The sequence below is a fragment of the Myiozetetes cayanensis genome, unplaced genomic scaffold, assembly GCF_022539395.1.
Source record: "Myiozetetes cayanensis isolate MyiCay16 unplaced genomic scaffold, myiCay2020 scf13, whole genome shotgun sequence".
NCBI lineage: Eukaryota > Metazoa > Chordata > Aves > Passeriformes > Tyrannidae > Myiozetetes > Myiozetetes cayanensis.
In genome coordinates this window covers 2,182,014-2,205,331 of record NW_026086937.1, presented here as the reverse complement: position 1 = coordinate 2,205,331, position 23,318 = coordinate 2,182,014, and positions in this window count along the sequence as shown.

Below are 23,318 nucleotides of genomic sequence, written 5' to 3'. Positions count from 1 at the left end.
TGGGGTTTTTTTTGGTCTCTGTGTAGCGTTCCTATTGTCAATAGCTACAGTTTTCACTAAACAGAGATAGGGAAATGGAATGTATTATTAAATTGCCTCAGGTGCCTTAGAAAATTTTAATATATATAGACAGGAGTGCAAAATAGGAGTATATTTTATGGGTTTTTTGATTTGTGAGTATTTTGTAAACTTCAAAATGAGATTCAAACATTCCATTAAGGCCTGGGTTACGTGTCCCTGTTAAGTTCTTGTTCTTGAGCTGTAAACAGACTTCCTTTGAAATGTGTAACGGCACAAACTAAACAGCTGTTGCCTTGTGCTTCGTTTGTCCTTATCTCAGTGTATAAAGAAATACGTGCAACTTTTCAAGGTCAGCTTCATCCACCAACTTCCAGTGGTAGATTATTACTATGCTAATCTGCATATGAACCCCTCCCAGCATTCCTTCTCCTCCTTTCTGCAGTGAGTTCTAAGAGAAAGGAACAGTTCAGACTATATGCCAGTGAAAATGATGCAGTACCTGTAGGAATGTTTCACATCCAACACAGAATGAAAAGTACAATATAGGTCATTTGTTCCATTATCAAATTAGTAACTGCTTTTCAATAATACAATCTCTATTACTTTTGCTGTTTATTTTAGAATTTTTTTATAAATATGTTAACATTCACATCTAAAGAAATCACCATGGTGTAGTGATAATTGCAGAAAGTAAGCTATCAGCAATGAAATTTTAGATTCCAGGGCTGTAATATTTTAGAAATTACCTCGTATTTGGTAATATAACAGACTAAATTGCTTCAGGGTTTTTTTTTTTTCCCCAAAATTTGATATCATTGCTTTAACTGGTGCAGAATGAAGCTGTTTTCAGAATCTGCCTAGCAACAAGAGCTGCTTTCTCTCCCTCTAGTGGAGGATAATAAAACAGTTTTCTTTCCGTTTTTCCATATGTAAACCATCAAGTAATACTGTCAGACATTGAAAGCTTTTCTGAAGGAGACTATATCGCAATTTGTGTTTCCTGTATAACATAAATATTATACGAATAGCATTGTAATGCTTTATTATTAATGCATATTAATATTTTTCTGCAAGTGTGCTGTTTTTAAAGTGATTCTATGGATTGTAAAATGTTTATATGTGTAAGTATTTACAGATATTGAGACACTTTGTAAAAAAAAAAATATATAGGCCCGGAAGTTAACACTAAAATAACTCCTAATCTCAAAAGTAAAATACAGTATGCTTACTGTTTAACACAGGAGCAGCTTGCTTGGTATTTGCCAGATTGATCCTCAGTTTAAAAAGGAAGCACCTAAATTATAAACTTTTATTTTAGCCCAAAGTGCTTTCAGTATTTGTGGTGTTCAACTTAAAAGGAGTGCCACAATACTTGGATGCAATTTTATAATGAGATGCTACAATCTACTGCTTTTTTTCAGTCTCCTTATAAACAGATTTTTAAAAGAACATCATAAACATCTTCCAAGCATTTAGTATTCACTGGAAGCACAAACTGCTTATGTAAGTAAAGATTTACAGGACTAAGTCAATAATTAGGGTAGTAGAAAATACTTCTTATGTACCACTGATTAAACAAGATATGCCCATAATTACTCCACTTCTGGTTTCCAAAATATACCAAGACCATTGTTTCTTGGCTAGATTCCTATTGCTGTTTACCAGGGGCAAGTTTGGTTTCTAATTCTGCTGCTGAGCTTCTTTTTAGCGTCTTTTTTTATCTTGTGTTTTTTGTGTTTGTTTTTTTTTCTTTCCATTCCCTGTTGCCATACAACACTTCACTCAGGTGGGTGGGGAAGCTGTCAGTCCAAGGGGATCTGTAGGCACATGCAGGTAACTTGAGAGTCTTCAACTTTTGGGAGAGGCGCCTTCCCACCTGCAAAGTCACTGCCTTGCACTGAGCGTGTCACTGTGAGCATTTCAGTTCAATTTCACTGGAATCTGTGTATTTGTTGTTCTTACCGAGTCACTAAAGGGTAACAAAGCTACCTGACAAAGAAGTGTTGGGCGACAATTCTGGGTTGCCACTGTCTCACTCAAGTAGCAGCAGAAAGGAGATCTCTGAGCTTTTATTTCCTTGCACGGAGCAGTGACTCCACAGGACTGTGGTGCAATGAGTCAGTCGAACTGTAGTTGCTTTAAGAAGCACAGAAACTTGGAGAGGGGGGTGAAATCATGCGCTGAGAGATGATACAGGAGAGATGGTGGAAATGCCAGCAGGGCCTCCTATCTGCACTTAAAATTCTCTTCCAGCATGAGGAAGAGAGGTAACGGGGGGACAGAGGGATGTGTGAGACAGTGTTTTTGTGGCCACCCAGCTGCTCTGCACTTTCATCCTGAAAGAGATAGGCTGGCGTAAATGCATCCTAGGCTCTGGAATCTGGCAAACTGTTTAAGGCTCAGTTAGTTTGTGTTGTTTTAGGGAGGGTGACAGAGAACAAAAAGCAGAGGAGCAAAGTGTGAAAGGGACATTTGTCCACTCGCTGTATTATCAGATGGAGAGAACTAACAGATTGCTGGACAGGATAATGCCATAATGTCATCCCACGCACCAGCCTGCAGTCGTGGGTTATGTTTTCCCAAATGCTCATTCCTTTCCTTTCCGTGCAATGAGAATGTAATAAACATTGTTATTTGAGGAAGAGCAAGGGCGTGGGCTCCCGGGACGTTCATTCAGGCCAGCTCTTAACTTCACCCTGGTTGCAGAGTGGACTCTGGGGCTCCAGTGGCGGGTGCTGCCGGAGGCCCTGGCACATGCTGGAGGTGCCAGCCGCTGCTGCAGCAGCTGCAGCTGGACTGGCACCAAACAGACTGGGTGGAAAAAACAAACTCGTAAATGCCCTCTCATTTAAATCAGTTGGTCATCTGTGGGGTTGCATTAATAGGGCGTGCAGCTATGATTTTAATACAATTTTATTACATGGTAAGGAAGGAAATGGTTGTTAACTTCTGTAAGTATCATTTTAGAAGTACTTTTTGTTTGTGATTTGAAATGGTTTTTCACCCAATTCACGTGTTCCTCACAATGGGATGATGATTATTTCAGCCTCGGAATAATTCTGTCTCTAAGGTTAAGTATTGCAGACCTTCTTCTCAAGATTTTCTTCAAAAAGGCACGTGCTTTATCCAGCTCATTTCATTACTGACCCCACAGTTCCGCCTGTTTGTACCTTTCAATGCATTTCTTAACAGAAATGTAATGCGACTGTAATGAGGAGCTGTAATTAGTATTAATGAGGCTTCCTGGAAGGAGCAGTCACCACAACATTTTACCGTCCCTAAAAATAATAACGTTCCAGCGCCTCTGGCTGCCTCCGATCTTGGAGCAGGGTCGGTGTCCCCTCAATCTCGGTGTGGGGTCGGTGTCCCCTCAATCCCGGAGCGGGGTCGGTGTCCCCCGATCCCGGTGCGGGGTCGGTGTCCCCTCAGTGCCGGTGTGGGGTCGGTGTCCCCTCAATCCCGGAGCGGGGTCCGTGTCCCCTCAATCCCGGTGTGGGGTCGGTGTCCCCTCAATCCCGTAGCAGGGTCGGTGTCCCCTCAATCTCGGTGTGGGGTCGGTGTCCCCTCAATCCCGGTGCAGGGTCGGTGTCCCCCCGATCTCGGTGTCCCCCCGAGCCCCTCAGGGCGCGGAGCCAGCGGGGGCTCCGTGTGGGCCCCGCCCGCCCCGCCAGGGGGCGCCGTGGCGCAGCGGCCGCCTGAGGGGCTGCCCCGGGTGGGGCCGCGTCCCGGCCGTGTCCGCGCCGTGCGGGGCCGGGAGCGGGACCGGGACCGGGAGCATTTCCAGCCGCTTTTCGTGCCCAACACGGGCAGCAGCCCCGTGGGGACCGCCCGGTGCAGGTGTGACACGGCACACCGGGCCGGCGCTTCGGGCCGTGCGCGTCGGCAATGACGCCGGTGACACCAGCGGGTCGCGCTGGGGGCGGGCACCGCGCAGGTTCTGAAAGTCTTGAAATGCTTGGCAAGAATACACTGCTTCTTTAGTATTTATTTTGTCCAAAAGTCCACCCGAAAATGTTGCTGCTTCGGATGTAGCAAATTAGATTAAAAATGTGTTTTAAATCCTGTATTAATATCTCTTACTCTGATGCCAATTTATAGAAGTTTTGATGGGCAATTTAAGGCCACTATAGAAAATGAGGGGGTTGTTGCTGAACACATAATTAGTCTGTATCCTTGGAATTCTATAAAACTTTGCTGCACTAAATGACAGCTGTTAATGCTTGTGGAGTATCTTTAGTATGCACGATTCATAGTACTTTGCAAATCATTAAAACATTACATTGTTTCACAAACAATGCCCTGTACGTCACAGAGGAGCCAAGACACACACTGGGAACAGACTGCTGAGAAGACGGAAATAATGAGCTCGTCCTCTGCCCCCATTTTGGGGACTCTGACCCAAAAAGTGGGTAGTGCTTGATAGACTAAAAATCAGGGCCTCTGAGGAGGTCACAAGTTGCTTGCAGGAAACCTTAGAATCTCTGGTGTTCACATCAGGCTCAGAAAACTATCCATGGTTTCGATGTTTATTGAAATACACCTGACATCTGTTAGAAAGGAGGGATCCTTGCTGTCAGCTGTGCTATTCTGAGAGTACAGAACGCAGTACAGCGAGCACACGCAAAGTCTGACCTTTGTGTCAAAGTTAAATGACCCTGGTCCAACTCCCTGCAGCTCTGGAGAGGTGGCAAAGCTGCTGGATTTCACCACTGACTTTATCCTCACCTTTTGAGAAAAAATGCTGTGGACTAACCAGGAAGACCACTACATGATGAGGTCTTCATTTTCCATAGTTCCAGCAGCTTTACAGAACCGCATCTCATCTTACTCTGTCAGTAGCCAACTGCAAGCCCTCCTTACCTTTTGCAGAGTTACCATCAAGGCCCTTGGCCTGATTCTGCCAGAGAGAGCTCCAGGCAGTTTTAGATATCTGTTCTCACAATATCACTTGTCAGACCTGGGTTTTGGCTTACAGAAGATCAGAAAGAAGAACAGTTACCAACCCACTGCCAAGTCATCATTTCAGTGGGAGAGCACAGCAAAAGAAAACTGTTATTACATCTTTCAAATGTTACATTATTTTAACTATTTCACCCTCAGTGTTATGTGCCATTTGTTAAAGTTCATTTACAAACAGAAGGAAAAAACCTCCTACATGTTGATAAAAAATGGGTTTTGAAATACTTTAGTTATCATAAATAATTAAATAAATTGGAGAGAAGCCTGGATTATGTAAATATGTACAGTATGAAAATTGCCAGTAGATACATAGAGAGTCTCATGAAAGACACAAGTTTCATTATTGCCCACAACCCAGGACCAAGTCCATGCCAAGTGAGCACATGACACTGATCCTGCAATTGCACATCTGGAGCCACAACTATACGGAGAATTTTTCTGGATTTTTTTTTTCATATATTTACAGAGCTGGATTTGCATTTAAACTTGCTGTCTGTTTTAAGTCTCTTATTTTGAGAGGTGTGATGAGTTACTATTTTTTTATATTTTAGAAGTCTTACGTCCATCTGCTTTGTTCCTTCTGAACTCCTGGCCTATTTAAGGTGTTTCAAATTTGACACCTGAAAATCAAGATGCTAATGACTTGTGATGCTTTGGTAGCAGTGCAGCGTGTTGCACTGGTAAATGGATTTTGATGTACATCTTTCTTAGTGCAGTTAACAGTTTTGCCTGCAGTGAGCTGGAGTGGCCTGCAGCTGCTCTGCTGAAATCTGGGGGAGTCTTGGAGCTCTGACGGCAGCACGAGCCGGGCTGTGCTCTAACCTAGAGACCACGCAGCTGGCTTTTACCATACTTAGCTGGGCATGAAATCATTGTATTAGTCAGAACAATGAGGAGGCAGAAGCACAGCTAAAACCGAGGCTTTAAGGATCTGACTCATTCCGTTTCTGGCGCAAGGAGGTGCAAATTGCACTTCCTGATTTTGCTGCGCACCTACCAAACCCCAATTACAGCGCACCCCAAACGTGCTGTGCTCTGCAAAGCCCCACTCACGGCCTCAGCACGTACTCCTGTCACCTGCACGCTGTCACTCTCGTGGCTAATGCACCATTTGGAAGCTGATGTTTGTAGGGTGTTAGCTGGAGGATGGCTGTGTGTTGCTGCAACTCTCCTTGCCAGTTTTGCAGCCTCTGCCACCCAGAGAGCCCTGCCTGTTGTCTGGTACCCCGAGAGTCTTGGGCTGGACAATCACCTGACACATGCAGGGCCCCCATCCTCTCTACTGGCAAGAAGCAGCAGTGGGGTTTTTTTTCTCAGAAATAGCAATAATACAGCTTCTCAGACATGTTCTATCTGTTCCATCCACCAGAATATTTTATTACCCCAATTCCATACAATTATATTAAAAAAAAAAAGGCCCACAGTGCACTCAGCATGAAGAAGCAGCCAGAGGAAATTCTGAAATTCTGCCTGCAGGTCTGTGGTGGTCACTGCAAAGGAGGAGCTTTGGAGGGCAAGTCAGAGAAGATGGTAGCCAGGCTTTACCCAGTGCCCTCGTCAATCCTGGTGCAGACAGCCCTGCCTGCAGCTGGCAGTGAACCTGGACACAGCAAGGCCTGCTGCAGCTAATTATTTAGGGCTTTCATGGACACCTCCTTTGGGGAAAGGACTATTGTCATTCTAAGGCTTGGGACCAACATTTTGAGGAAAAATATGGAGGTTTCGTGGTTGTGTCACCCACATTTTTCAAGCCACTTACGTTTTTCTTCCACAGATAAAATTCGCTAAGTACATCTGAGATTCTCAAAAGTGATGAAGAGAGACCCAGGAAGGATTTTTCATTAAAGGTGAGTTAGTTTTTCAGTTGCATTGTTATTTATATGTATTTATTTCTACAGCACTTAGGAGATGCTCTCTTGAACCTCCCTGGACAATTGGAAGGCCATAGGACTCCATAAAAACAACAGTAATTCAGTCTCAGATGCTGAACTGAGTAATAAGCAGTGAGAATGATGTAGAGCTCAATCACACCTCTCATCTTGCTTAGCTGTACTTACCTAACTGAGCATAGACCTTGTTAAGAATCAGTTAATCTATTTCCCAGGGGCTGTTCTATTCCCCATTCCTTCTCATATTACTTTTAATATTCCACTATGAAAGAGGATTTATTTCTAAAATATTTTTAGACATTTCTTAGAAAATTTTGAAACAGCTTTGAAGTCTTATCTTTGTGCTGTTTAAGTTGCCTGAAGGTACAGGTGAGGTGAACTACATGCAATTAAATAGTTTATATAATTCATGGCATAATAAAGATATAAAATCTCTTTTTTTTTTTTTTTTTTTTTTCTATTCTACCTGAGTGGAAGAAAGATTTTTGTGAGGTTTTTAGAGGGAATGCTAAAAAACATATTGGGAACCCGAAGAACATTGACAGAGTGATCGATTGTCCTCTCCAAATAACAATGAAAAAAAAGACAATGATGGTGTATGTTCCCTTTTCTGTCAATCAGAGCAGCTAAATTGCACACAATATGTCTTAGGCTATTAAAAGATATTCTCCTTAACACAACTAATTAATTGGGAGAATTACCTTATAAGTAAGAGGATCTGAGTTTTGTTACTTTGTTTCTCTAAAATTTTAGGCCACATTAAATCTATGATAGCTCTGAGGCTATTGTATTTATTACAATATTTGTATCTCTTGCTATTACTTTTCTGAGTCTGTGGTGGCACAAAAAAATTGTAAATGCCTCAAGAAGGACTCCCATTCTAAATAAGTAATGACATCGTAGACATTTTGGTTTTAAAGTGACTTCTCTATTTTAGCTTCTCTTTAATTTCTCTTGCTTCTTTTGCTGCTTCTTTTACAAGGAGCAGTATTTTAGCAACACAGAGAAGGAAACAGATGCATGAACCACTCCAGTTTCAACAGAGACAAAATACAAGGTAGGTTAACTTTTTAGACTATACAATCAAGTTATTATCCTTTAATTATCAGGTGCTGGTAGGCATGAGTGTACTGTTGAAATGGATATCTTTTTTTTTAAGTTCATGTTTTCCAACTAGAAGTCTGGATATTCCCTACATAAAATTCCTCTCAATAAAGGGATGAATTTAAGACTGCAGTTTGTGTTACTCTCAAAGAAGGAAACTATACCCAGTAGCCTAAACATCAAAAGAGTGGGAATACCCCAGATTGTTTATCTCAGTAGTAAGAGAAACTATTTCTGAGAAAGACACTTTTATACTTAAACTCTGCAAGATATATTTGAAAATTACTCTTAATAATCCACATTTTTTCTTGTTTGAAGGCTCTACCATATGGGGATTACAATTAGAATCAGGCCAGAATCAGAGCTGCTCATATGGTGCTATTTGGGATGATGCTTAGTCAAAATTAGTATGGAGTCTTGAAAGTCAATGAATGTAGCAATTATAGAAGAAAGGATAAGACATGTTAGAGTGGTAATCTGATTTTAATTTCTTTTAAATCTTTCCCAATTTATTTATCAGTGTAATGACCATTGGTAGTGCCTGAAATAATACAACTAACATATATAATGGGTTTATTATTTTGCATAAGTCCCAAAATGAAAGAGTTTTACTTTTATAGGTAGTCTAATTAAAAACTCCAAATGAAAACTGTGGTGCTTTTAAAACGAAGCTTTGACTTCATGTATAAACATTGCTGATGCACAAACAGATTTCATTTCCTATCAAAGTCAGTGTTAACATTCTTTAAGCGTTTGTAACATTGGAAAATCTGGGAGATGAAGATTTCTGTGTGTTGTGGGTAAACAGGCCCCGTGCCTGCAGGGTATCTAAACCAGCACACAGATCTAAACTGCAGAGAAGACCCTTTAACCACTGTTTTCTTTTGCCCATCCATAGGAAATGACCAACTGATAGACGAATGACTGAGCTCAGCATTCCTTATTTATGCACATACAAAGCTGACTTTCTGGGGCTCCTGACAACCACAGGGGTCAGTGGTTTAATTCTACCACGTGTGTTCTGAGTAATCTAACAAAAACAAGAGCAGTTTTCTGCCTATTTAGTGCATACTTGCAATGAGTTCATCGTTCTACACAACAAATGGAAGGCTGAGTGCCTGCTGTATATATATACATTTATAAATATATATATACACACACATATATGTATTTATGGATGAAGGAGCTAAATGTGCCATTTGCTAAACAGATGAGACCAGGAGGCTGGTTTGTGACAATGCAGTGCCTTTTAGAAATAGCTCCAGCCACCGGTATTGACAGTGCTGAACCGAAGCTGTGTGGCTGCACAGAGCTCCAGTAAAAACAGAAGCTGGGCTGTGTGGAGCAGTGTGAAGCTCTGGAGCTGTGACTGAAGTGATGCCTCAGTGTTAGCAGGGTGACAGGAAGTGGTGACTCAGCCCCCTGGGAGGGAAGCTGCAGTCACTGGCCACTGCCTTCCCCTTGGCCTCAATAAAAGAACAACGTCAATGTTTCTCTTCTTTGTGAGAAGCTCATACATATGCCATGTCTGACCTGACACAATCACCAAAATAAACTTCCCACACTCTGTGTTTTCCCCCAGAGTTTTTGCAGTGTGTGTCAATGTTTTAAATGCTTCTCTCTTCTCCAAGTGCCCACAGGCCACGTGTCTGTGGAGACTGTGTGTCACTTTTTTGAGCTGAGCAGAGTCAGGAAGGAGACGCTGACTCTGCCCCATACGTGTCTGTCTGTGTTCAGAAGGATTCTTGCAGAAGAAAACTGCAGGTGAATGATGTAAAATCTTGCTATGCCACTTTGTCAAGTCAGAAACTACATGCAGGGCCTGTGTTATGGCTCATTGTTCCCTAAAAACCAAGCACAGGCTGGTCTGAGCTGTAAAAAGAATGAGGCCACTGTGCTCTTGATGCCGAAAAGTCACAGAACAAACTCCCCCAACTCGTTTTGGGTACAGAAAGCCAAAAAGCACACACGTTTATTGCAGCTTCAGGTGCTTTGGAAAAAATCCCAAAGGATGCATCCTGAGTCACATGGGTTTCATAAATTTATCCCACTTTCTAACTACAGATTCAAGGATTACCTCATCTGTCCCACCCCACTCTCCCCCACGCTACGCCCCCCTCGAATCGCTTGTGTTTCTCTTGACTCCTTGGTTCTGGTGCAGTTTCCTGCCTTCTGGCCCTGGTTCAAGGCCTAAATCCACTCTTGTCTCGGCTGTTTCGTCTCCTTTCTCCCTTTTATCAGTCTCCCCACAGGTGCAAGCAACAGTCTCCGTTTTATCAAAATTCTTGCGTGTAAGGAATCTTCACAAGAAATTATAAACTTGCCCTTGAGAATTTCCAACCTTACTAAAACACAGGAGTTCTGTGGCTAACACTCTCCTTTTAAAATGCTTAGTCTGCAGTAAATAAATTCTATGGCTAACAATTTCTAATAAAGTGCTTAATTTACAGCTACATTCTCAGAAGCAGCCTGGAAACCTGCTTGTCAGTAATGAACCTATGGCTGTCAGCTGAGTGATCTGGATAATCTTTGGAGTACAAGGAGCAAGAGGGAGAAGGACTTGAACTTTGATGGCACTTCACCAGTATCTTGCTGTATATGCTGATCATTGCAGTATTTACCAGTATTTACTGGGTGCACCCAGTGGAACACCAAGTCATCATTTGGGCTCGGGTTATAACTCAGCCCAAAGCTATTTGCCTGAGAGTAATAGAAGGCATAAAAGAAAGACCTCAAGATATATTCAAACAGAACCTCATAGCCAACCTTGCCTGGAGCCACTTTTGTCAGAAGAGCTGGAATTGTTTTAATTGTAGTTCTTATAATCATCACTGTAATTAGCTCCTGCCTCTTCTGCAGAGAAGAAAAACATGATGGCCATTTAAATTAGTCAAATAAAAAGGCTAGGAAAGCTACTATTATTCATGGACTGCAACCAAATTTGCATCTTCTGCTACTTCTGATAACAAGTTGTTGGAAGACACCCTGAAAACACTGATTTACAGCTTTTCTTCTTTTCTTCTTTGCACTATGTTTTAAACCTGCGGTTTATGGTCAGAGAAACAAAGAGCTGCAAACCAAGTTCTTCAGCAGGCACTTACTCACCACATGGCAAACTCTATCGACACTGTTCAGTTTATTGAGTGACTGATCCTGTATGTCAAACTCTAACTCTTCCACCTTCTAAAAATTATGACCGCCAGCACTGTAAAATAAAGCAGAAATCCTGCACAAAGGGTTTTTATGACGCTGGCTGGAACTTAAAGGAAGTCGTACTGTTGGACTCCTTTAACAGTTTTCAGATCCTTGTTATTATGACCCTACTACTATGAAGCTCACTATGAAACAAGATCTGGCAGAAGACAGAGTATGAGCTGCCATCTGGGAACGCTGCAGGTTTGCCAGAGACCTAAACCAGGATTTATTTTAAAGGAAATGAAAACCTCCTTTCACTGGGCTGTAGTAAAAATGATGATTATAGAGAATATGATGGAATCCATCTGAAGGTAACTATTGCTAGATAGGAAAATAACAGCAGTAGAGTAAGTTCCAGTGACAGCCTTTCCAAATGCAAAACCAACCTGCAGAACCAAGTTTCGGAACTGTTTTTAATATCTGAAAATATGCACACTATTTTGTCCTTACTCATTACATTTAGAGCAATTAAGTTTTATTAAGACTTTAGTGAGCTACCATTTTTTTTTGGTGTTTTTTTTTCCCTTTTACTGTTGAATTCTGAAATATGTCAAAAAGTAGGAACACAAAATCGTTTCATTTATTTATTTAAAGCAATGAGTTCTTGACCTAACGATGCTGATACATTGTTCTTTTAGGACCTCTAGAAGTGATGTACTTCAGGGAAGGACATGAGTATTGTTTTACCTCTTGCTTCCCCACATTCACTGTATGCCCTGGAAAGTCTAGAGGATGCCTTTTGGAGCAAGGTAAAGCTAATTAAATCTTTGAGGTTTTATTTTTAGAGAAGCTACCTAGACATAGAAATCTGAAAAACTAGGCTCATTTTTTGTTGAAAATTTTTCCAGCATTGTCAACCCCAAGAGACCCATTCATAAAATGAATGAACTGTCAGTGGTTAAATTATTATAAAACTAAAGGGAAGTGAGGCTGGTGTTCACTTGGCTTTTAACCTTTCAGGGTAAAGCATACCCTGATGCACTGATCTATATCTCTGAAGCTAAAAATTATTTTCAAATATATGCTAATACTCTTCCTAGTAACAGGATCCCAAATCCTGTCCCAATGATGCTGTGATGAGGGGAAAAAAAGTTGCACTGTACTTCAGTATAAAGTTTCATTAACTGCTGCATTACTGTGTCAACCACTACATATCCACATGCTTAACTTGTGGCATTTAAATTTGGAAGTGGTGGCCTTGTGTATGCGGTCTTACTTTTGCAGACCTAACGAGCAGATGAAAAAAGGAGGAGAAAAAGGCTGCTTGTTTGGCAGTGAGTTTCGATGAGCCAATGAGATCCTCCACTTAAAGTACAAGAAAAAGGAGGAAGTAGGAGCCCAACAACCACTTGCCGGTCTCTTCCGCGATCAGGCAGCAGATAAGCTGTTTTCAGCTTGGCCTCTATTTTAGATTAATGCTGTCACAAGTATAGCACAGTTTGCACAGGCACTAAAAACCAAAGCCAGCTGATTACGAGCTCCACTTTGCCAGTTGGCACGAGCCCTGAATGTTGGGTACGAGGGGGCAGAACGAGTTTCCTGCCTCGCAGTGCGGCATAAGGAGAGAACGCTCTCCGGTAGTGACTTGGCAAAAAGAAATGGCCTGAGGTCTGTGTGTGAGCTGAGCTGGGCTGGGAGGCTGGAGCTGCCTGTGCCTGGAGCAGCCACACCACCCACACCAGGCTGTGGGCTGGGCTGGGCTGGGCCGGGCTGGGCTGGGTGCTCGGCCAGGCCTTTGAGCCCCCGCAGGGACCGCACATGTTTAAACCCAGAGTGCAGTGAAGGAAACGTCACAGGATGTCAAAAACAACACAGGAACTCTGAGGAGTGCATTCACACCTTCTGAACGCAGGCCGTGGAGAGAGGGACACATTTCAGCATCACTGAATGCTGTGTAAAAACAGGAGAACAGACTATGTAGTACCATAGGGTCCATATTAGCAATGGAAGCTAAACATTCATTCACTCACGTATTAGGAAATAAAACAACGAATATGTGGCTTTTAATTATTAATATTTTTTCCCACTGTAATTGAAGTCCTGCTGCTTTTCATATTTCACCTTGCTATGCACAGTGTTGAAGCAGGGGAGGAGAGAGAGGATGAGAAGAGTCCTGCTAGAGGGAGGTGGGGAAAGTCCGAGCTGACAGATGGAAAAAAGTGCTGTTGTGTGAAGGCTGGAGTAACAAGCATGAATTGGTCTGAGTATCACTTAACTGCACTGCAGATGCAGGCCCAGATTTAGAATAACTGCAAACTGAAACCTGAACACTGGTGGAAACTGTCATCTCTACAGAATTTTGGTAACACAAGTTGAGTGATGGAGGGTGTCTCTCTTCTGGGTGTGTTGTTCACAGGCACTTCTTGCCCTGGCAGAGTCTTAGGTCCTGTATACCAGGAAGCAGTTCTCAGTTTTCCCTTTCTGTGGCTTCTTTGGGGTTACAGCCCTGGGAGTAGATCATTAATGCAGATTTATGGTGGCTGTTATAACCAGACTAACGTCGGTTCCTTTTAAAGGCAGACTTTGCAGTTAAATTCCAGTTGATAAACGTTTAGATAATACCAGATTTTATGCAGTTTAATCATAGGAAGGTGATTAGAGATCACAAGCTAAGGCAACAACAGACCTTTTCAAACAAATATACTCAGTGTGGTATATTTAACAAGATGCTAAACATTCCAGAATCATCAAATCCTTTTTTTCCAATAGAGCTCCTCCTTTTGAAATTAAGAGGTAATGCCAGTGGAATCCTTGTCAAGTAGGCAAGAACTCATGAGGGCTGTTAATAATTTCTGACTTTTTCCCTTTATCCCTTATGAGAGTTCTAAAATTGCTGCTTTGGCTTTATTGTGTTTTTATGCTTTCAGTGTATAATGCACAACATGCTGTTTTGTCTCTGCTCTTCCTCTGCACTTGTCCAGCTGCACTGATCCCTTTTGCAGGGGCAGAGACCCTCACAGAGAAGCAGCAGCAGCCAACCTGCTTACCCACAGTGAGTAACCACAGCCTAGAGATGGCTGAGAACCACGTGCTGTGTAGAAGAAAGACACGTAGAAACCAACTGTCCTTGTGGTGATCCTTTTCCCCTCACTGGCTTTTTTGATTCCTGCTGCTGGTTATGATATTCATATACTCTCCACTGTTAATGCAGAGGATATCTTTTATGATTTACACAGAGGATTTCAGAGTGCTGCCAGCTGTTGATGGTTATCATTTCAGAGGATGTAGACAGACACACCTTGGAGCGCATCTTCAAGCTTGCCTTGTGTGGCAGTGCATCCTACCCCCCTCTTGGGCCACACTGATCTCAGAAATGCTTGTTGGGCCTCGGCCTGGGTGAACAGCACCTGCACTAAGGTCCTGTTGAGCTTCCCAGGAACCCTGCTCCCAGGAACTTATGCTGCCTAACAAGCTCCTGGTTTGTAATGAACAGCCCTGGAAACTGAACTTTTCTTGTTTAAATAACAACTTGAGTGGAACAACATTTTTGTTATCAAACTTTCAAAGGAAATTGCTGACCCTGATTGCAGCCAGGCTGGAAAATTACTATGACTAAAGCACAACTCACCTGAGATCCTATGAATGATGGTCCTAAGTGAGACACTTTGAGCTCTCCTGGACCACAGTGGACTGTGATGTATCTGACATCCCACTAGTATTTTTCTGTCCTCCTCTCTGGACAATCTCTCTATTTCACACATTTGGATTGGGATCAGTGATTTGGTCTAAATAGAGGCTACACAGCAGTTTAACAGAGCAGCAGGTTAAGTTCTCTTCCACAGGAGCAGACATCTGCCAGCAGTAACTGCAATCCTGGAATTAGTTTTTCAAACTTTAGATTTCTCAGGAGAAAGCATGCTTTTACATTTATTTTTAGCTTTTTGGTGTTTCCACTTGGAAGTAAAGCTGGCATCCTGTACATCACAAGTATTCTCTCTCTATGTCTTCAAACCAAAAAAAAGGCAGTAGGTGTTGGTGATACAGCCTGTTCTCTGTATTGGCAAGCACAGTGAGTAGTCAGGTCTCTGACAATGGAGCAGGTTGGTTTTTGCTTCATTTTTAACAAAAATCCTGGAAATCGAGTTCTGCCTTTACTGGTTTATGTTCAGCCTGGCTTCCTGGGCCTAGAGCCTAGGACACCATACTGACTTAATGGAATTTGCAGCGATGTAACAGTTTGAAATTCAGCTTGAGAAAAAATGAAATAGATGTTCAGCTGAGCAAAAAGAAGCTACACTTACTTTATTACTTCCCAAAACAGATTCCCTCGCAGCTTTAGATGTTTGCAGCAAAAGTGGCTAGCACATTGCTGGCAAAAGATTTTGTGATCATGTTTTGCTTGGATTGTTCTGCTTTGTCAGTGTGGTTCAGAACACAAAGGCTATTGTTTAAAAAACCCATGAATGTTAATTTGCATTCCACTGCTGGGTTATTACAGGGAGAGTGGAAAGAAAAAACAAGCTCTGATTTAACAAAACAAAAAAAAAAACATTGTTTCCTTTTCCCTTTCTTCTTCCTTGTGACTGGTTCTCCTTTATTTTAATGTTTCTTCTCCAGACTGCTCTTGGAGGCAGTGAGCACTTTCAGGCAAATACAAGTACACCCACAGCTGTGTGTGTAGAACAGAGTATTTTAGTTGGGAGGGACCCACAACAACCATCTAGTCCAGCTGCATGTAGATCATCAGTAGAGCTATATAAATTAAAAAATCACCTTAACTTACAGAACCCATTCTATAAGGATGTTTGTGAGCGGTGACACTTGCAATAACACACCTGCTCTTAAATTAAGAGGTAATTGCAGAGTGAAATTCCATATCTGTACTATTCCAGAAGACTCTGAGTATGGTTTCACAAGTGGCAGAGACACCACTTGGTTCCACACTGCCACATCTGCCACCATCTACTGATTGTCCACCCTGAGCCACCTGTTCCAGCTGTCCCCACAGCCCCAGTTGTGGTGTTCATACAGCGGGGTGGGGAGGTGAATAGGCTCACCCAGACAACCAGAAATAACCTCACCAAAAGACAGTTTTTGCTCTTAGCTGGTCTGACTCCTCATGCAGCCTCCAAGCACTGAGGCTGAAGGAGGGTGGGAGGAACAGGACACCAGGAAGAAGAAAGAGTAGGACTGTCAAGGCCCTGATGGCACTAATAAAACTTAATTTGCCTCCCCCCACCCCATCCACAGGCCCAGAGGCTCTGCTTAAGTTCAGCTGTGCCTATTTCTACCAGTTTAAACTAATTACCAAACTGTGTTAAGAGACAGCAGGAACAGTGAAGGTGGTGTTGGTTCTTCCAGGAGCTGCCTCCCAAAAGAGGGAGGTCACACCACCTCCCCAGCCACGGGGATTTGTGCCAACCCCTCATCCTTGTGCCAGCACAAGTGTTTGTGCAGCAAGACAGTGAACCAGAACAAAGAAAAGTCATGCAGTTAATTCTTGGAAGAACTGATTGACCCCTGTACCTGAGGAAGGAACAAGCAACTTGTGTTGAGAAGAGTGGCTGACACAGCTTCAGCCTCGAGTGTTTGTGCAAGTCTGGAAGATCACCAAGGTTAGGAGTCTGTCTGGGATCCTGGGAATTCCTGGGACTGGCCTGGGCTGGGGTGAGCAATGATGATGTGTCTTCCTTTCTGTCACTGCCCCAACCAGCTCAGGCAGGAAGGTGCTGCTGCAGGTACATCCTGCAGCTGGCAGTGCAGATGGAGCTGTGGTTATTTAGGCCTTTCTTACACAGACCAGCAAAAATCTTTATCTAGACCCAAAGGTGCTGGTCACAGGGTTTACTTTCAGTTCATAGTGAACGAGGAGAGAGTCAAAACCAAAGTGTTCTGTGCCTGGCTCTGCCCACTCAGTTGTTTGAAGATGAGCCCATTTAGTACTGATTGGCTTTTTGGGGGTTTTCTAGTGCCCAGCATTTTGATTGTTCTTTCCAAATGTCCTCTTCTGTCAAAACCAGCATGGAAGTAATATCATGACTGCTACACCTGAACCAGCAGCGTTCAGAAATGTTAACTGAGGAAATTCTTAAGGCACTGAGTGAAATCTCCACGAGAAAGCTCTCACTGTTGCCCATACTGCTAACAGGGAAATGGGGGTTAGCTGGGAACGGAGAATAAGCTTGCACTGCAGTTAATTAGTCTGGGTTTGCTTATGTCTGTAGTGTCCAGCTCCTATGTTATGCTAATTTAACTTTTATTTAATGAGGAAGAAGGGAAAGTTTTCATAGAAACTGATAAGGCCAGAACTGCCCAGCAAATAAAAGGCATCTTCAACATCAGCAGGTAAGAAACCTTTAAGAAGATTAATGAAGAGAGAAAATGGTAATAATCAAGAATTTATTCAGTATGTTGTAGAGGAAGAGTACATTTCACTAATTACTTGTTACTCATTGTTGGATATTCGTAAGAGAACATTTGCTTTCTTCTGCCATTAATGAGGACTTAATTAAAAGTATTTGTTTTGGGACTAACAAGATACATTTGCATAAAGATTGTGGTATTCTAGAAACTTATGAAGTTCCAGAATTTACCAGATATCATGGGCATATTGGGAATGATTGAAAAAGCAATCTAAGGGGTAGTAAAACCAAGAAGGCACATGAAACAAACTGTCAGTGTAAGCAAGGAGCAAGTGGTGAATGGTACAAAGGGTGGAAGAAAGACTAAGGATTATTTTTGTCTGGAATAGGGTTCCCAATGCTTGGAAAAGATGCACCTGTTGTACCTCTTGTTGTGAGCCATATTAAATCAGGCTGAGCTTAATGAGAGTGCCAGATTAGGTGTTTTCCAGGATATTCAATAAGGAAAGGAGTCCAAAACACCTTTTAAATGTTTCCTTTGGGGTTTTTTTTAAGAGCTGAAAATACTGAAGGAGACTGGAATGGTACTTGGAGATAATTTTTATTATTTTAAGTGTTTTGTCCTCTTTTCTATATCCAGTTTGATGTTTTAAAGAAAAGTGGGTGCAGTCATGCTGTCCTCTTCTTGGAAGTTATAACTGATGAGAGTAACACAGGTGACTGATTCAGGCCTCGTGGCCATTATTTAAAATATCCTCCCACTTTTAGGTATTCATCTGATAAACCAACATAACTGGTAAGAAATTCTTGGTGCTTATGAATGGTCTTGCAAAGGTCCAGAGAGAATTTCAAAATAAAAGAATAAATAAATGAAAGAAGTTTACCTGCTGTAAGCCCCCAGTAACACTGTTTCCTTGCTGGTGAGCACTTCCTCAGAGCGATTATGTCATGGTTTTGGAAGCCTTTCATAATGTTTGTGTCTGACATCTCACTTGCATTTGTCTGTCAACAATTCTTGGTTGGGATAACCCCCTTGTGCACGTGGTTCTGGATTCCTGAGTAAATCATTTAACCTCTCTGCCTTTTTCTCTTTCCATCCATAAAATTAGCATAATAATGCTAATTCATTGCAGGCTGTAGTTAGGCTCAATTAATGTTTGTAATGATCTCTGAGACTGTTGGATAAAACATGCTGTAAAAGTGTATTATTATTGTTAATAGAGCCTTTTGTACTACTGCACTCCAACAAAGCACTACCATTGCTCACCAGCTCCTAAATTTCACTGATATCCCAATGACTTAATGGGCTACAACTTTCTGTTAGTGTGTCCCTTTATCTTCCTGATCCATTCAAACCATCAGAACGGTTTTGGAACACGGGAGAGCTGTGGAATTTGTGCAGATAGAAATGCTGTCATGTTGTAAGTGATCTGGGACTGAAAGCCTCTTAAACAGGGCCTCACTCCCACCGACCTCAGCTCCAGCTGAACCAGTTCAGACTGCAGAGAGCTGAGATCTGTGCAGCTTTCTTAAAACAAGGTGCCCGTGTGGTGGGGAAGAGAAACAGTCCCAGCAGTGGAAATGATGGCAGGGTGAGGGAGTGGCACTGCACAAATCTCAGTCTGGGGTCAGAGTTCATGCTCTTGGGTTTTGGCTGCACATAGCAGGATGGCAATGGGAAGACTCAGAACTCCTCTCCCACTTGTCAGGAGCAGATGGAAAAATGAAGGAACAAGCTCCACAACTGGACTTGTTGGGGGAAATGGTTGGAGCAGATCTGCAGCCCTCAAAGAACAGCCCACATTGTTGGGGGAAATGGTTGGAGCAGATCTGCAGCCCTCAAAGAACAGCCCACATTGTTGGGGGAAATGGTTGGAGCAGATCTGCAGCCCTCAAAGAACAGCCCACATGTAACAGCATCATGAACAGCTGAGCTGGAGTATGGAAGTCTGAACTGGATTTTTGGTTGCACTGGTTCTGCATTTGTTAGACTGTCTGGAGCTGTGAGGCAGTCATCTACACACATGGGTTTTAGAAAGTGAGATTTCTCTGTCCTTTTATTTGACATTTTGTTTTATCAAATGCTAAACAGTTTTCTTGGGACTCTCAAAACATTTTCTCTTTTGCTGACATACTTCAGCTTCCTAGCCCTGCTTGTTCTGATACTTGTACTATTCAAAACTGATTTCTTACTATTTTTGATAATGAGAAATGTGTGTTATTCTCATCCTGTCTGTTCTTCAGAATAGCTGTACAGTCCCTATTAAAGCTTTATGGGGAAAGAAAAAAGCAATAATTGAGAGAGATCATGTTCACAGACCTGATTCTTCTAAAAGTCATATGTTTGAGAATTAACTTTAATCATGTGTTTATAAAAGGAAATTTTTGATTTGAAAATGTAAAATGGCTGAATAGATTTTATGTTGACTACTTTGAAAAACTACTTTTTTTCCAACCCACTTTTTTCCAACCTAATTCTTAATTGCCCTTCTTGTCTACTCCCTGGTATTACTAAGAATGATTCAGCTTAAATGTCTGCAATATCTCTACAGGATTTTATGGGACTGAGTGAAGCTTCTTTCCATATCAAATCTTTGAGTCTGTTACTCTCTAAAAGAAAAGTTTGCCCCACAAAACTGGAAGAGAAGAAATAGATGAATATGAAGATGGATGTGCTGATCAACACAAGGCAAGCACAGGAAAAGTGCAGGTATGGGCATCGAGCAAGTTGTGTCATTTAGCAGAGAAAAAATAAAACTGATAAGAACGAAGTAAAATTGATAAAACCTAAATTCACTAATCATGTGAATTAGCCTGGAGTGATAAGAGGCAGCAATTTGAAACCTTTGTCACAGTATCTGGCAGCAGTATAGAAAGCAAATAGGGCCTTAGGAAGTAGAATTAGATGGAGAATCTACACTTATCAGTAATTAAAGCACTATTCAGAGAAAAAGCAAGGCAAAGCCACTTATTATTGCTAACTACCTCGAGTGTCATGTTACACAGAAAATACAAAAATACAGCCTGTAAAGGTGAGCACAAATAACTATAAAGGTATTACTTTCTTCAGATTCTATGGATGGTGTTACAGTTTTTACAGAAATTCTCTTTGCCATTTGTTTACAGTGAATCCCAGGTGTTCTAATCCTTAAAGAATTTACAGCATAGAGTGCTAGACTATAAGTGGCTGTTAGAAGCATTTCACCAAAAAAAATATACAAAATATATCTTAGTACGTGGTTTGTCTGTGATCCTGAAGTTGAGGCACGCCCATGCTTTTCCATAACGCACGTTCATCACACATCGATACCATGGAGTATCTCAGATTACATTTCAGAATATTCACATACTTGCCATTTTTGTAGAGTTCCTGTATTTGCCTTTTATAAAAGGAATTGCCTTTAAACGCTGCTCTGCTTTTCATTCAGCAGTGCTGACAAACATCCCCATCTACCAGGAACAGCAGGAGTCTAAACTTGCATCTTAGACCATTCACATACTATTTCTGGTGGCCTGTTTATGGGAGTGTGACAATTAAAAACGAAGGTGTGTAAATCACTAGGGGGATAACTAACAGCAGTTGTTTTCTGTCCAGGCAAATAATGGAAGTCTTTGTACAGTCATACAGAGACACAGAAGGAATCGTGGGGAAGTCTGGGAAAACTGTCAGCACTCAGCTGAGTCAGTCTGTGTACACAGATGGAAATCCAGGGCATGTTGGCTGGGTCAGGTACAAATGTGCTTTACTTTGGCTCTAGAAAGGCGAACGGTGCAGGTTCTATCAGGAGTCCTTTTTTTCACTTCCCTCCCCTTATTTTCTGCAGCCCAAAGTGGGGCTTTAGTACTGAAGAAGGTAGCTCCTAAATGATGTAGGATGTAGCAGTAGGATTTTGGACAGGAGGCATTTGAGCAGGAAGTCAATGAGTAGGCTGAATGCCTGGGTATATGGATGCCTTCCTGAATGTTAAGTGTTAGGGCAGGGAATTTTAGTTCATGATAAAGGCTGTGGGTTTTCTCTTTTCCAAAATAACTCTTCATTTCAAACTGAGTATTCATCAACAACGTGGTTTTTTGCAATGGCAGTAGCAGAATATAGAGATAAATAGAATTGATTGCAGCAAAGGTGTGACTAAGGTGTGACTGAACCCGAGTGTTGTTTGTCTGTTTGTTCATTCATTTATTAAGCATGTTCATTACTGCTAAGCACATCTCTCACACCCAGCATGTCTCCTGTAGCTAGAGGGACAGATCATTCCCTCGCTCCAGCGTGGACATGTGTTGAACAAAGACAGAAGTGAGCTGGTCTGTATAAAACTGTGTTTGTCACTTTTTTTTTCTCAAAGCCTCCTGATCTTCATCCAGATATTCAGTGGTACAAGGTTGGTGCTTGGCAGAGCTCCCAGCCTACCCAAACCCCCTTTGTATTTCCTTCTCAGGAAGACAAGGTGTGGCAATACTTTGAGACAAAAATCAGTACAGGTTTAGGGGACTTTATGTGAGTCTTTCTTTCCACCCCCTATCTCCTTCAGCCAAATGATTGATGTGGAGGACTAGGACTCTTCCTCTAAGAAAACCCTGTACCACAAGGAGGATGCTGCAATAAAAAGTGATGCTGGAAAGCCTTCATTCCTCACCAGTTTTGATAAGCTATAGTATGTGAGGAGAGATAAGATGTTGTTGCTCTTGAGTGATGATAAATAAAGCATGTTTACAAGTAGGATGCTTGAAAGTGGGAAAGGCTGCAGCACAAATGGCCTGTGGGATCCAGTGAGGACACTTGAAATAGCCTGACTTTAAGCTGATTGAATCAAGAACTGACACAAGCTCATAGCATGGACAGAGACACTCCTGGCCCAGCAGAGGCAGGGAATTCTGAAGTCAGGACTCAAGTGAGCCAGTGCCTTGGGACTCTAACAGTTTTGGCACAAATCAAGTTAGAGCTTAAATCCAAGTTGCTGAGTGAGAAATTACATAAAATATAGATATATCTCTACCTTGAAAAATTGGGCCTACTTTGTGCAACTTACAAATGCAACTTTTTGAATTTATTTACCATGGCACGTGGTGTGAAGCTGTAGAAGGACCTAAAAGCAAGAATTATGCATAAAGATTTCGACAGACTCACTCCCCTGTTCAGTGTGAAGTGTTTATTCCTCTGCTGTGTCCACTGCCAGCAGGCTTTTAATGTCTCCTAAATCACCCAACCCAAAACACCTTGCTGTGTCTGTCCCAGAGCAGTGCTCGTCAGGGTGACTGAGAATGCTGACCTCAGGAATGCAGGGGCATCTTTGTGGAGAGACTCCCCTGAAATCAGTCTTCTGCTGAAAATTACTGTCTTTATACAAAGCTATCCCTGGCTTCTGAAATAATAATAATAATATCATACTTTAACAAACTGCTAATACAGCCCAAATCTTCCCTTCTTGAAATCTATAGGAGCTTCCACCGTGGTTTTAAACAGGGCATGACTAATGTGACAGTGTACATTTGACTAAGAGATGAACATGAAATAGACCTCAAAATTAAGCCATATTTAATGCTCTTAATTTAAAGCTGATATAGGGTGGCATGTATATAATCAGACAGCTCTTAATGTAAAAAAGCTCAAAACAAACAAAAATACAAATAAAGGCTTGCTAAAATCCTACCTTATTTTGTAATCATGCACTGCAATAGCAGTTGTTTTTGCTGGTCTGATCTGCCTTTCTGTTGGCTGGGTTCCCTTTCTGTGACAGATGTGCTATTTATGGAAGGGGATTCTGAATATTTTAAAGCACTGACTGTTAGGATCATCTCATTCCCAGCCTTTAAAATGAAAGAGAACAAAATGCCAAATAACTTCCCAGAG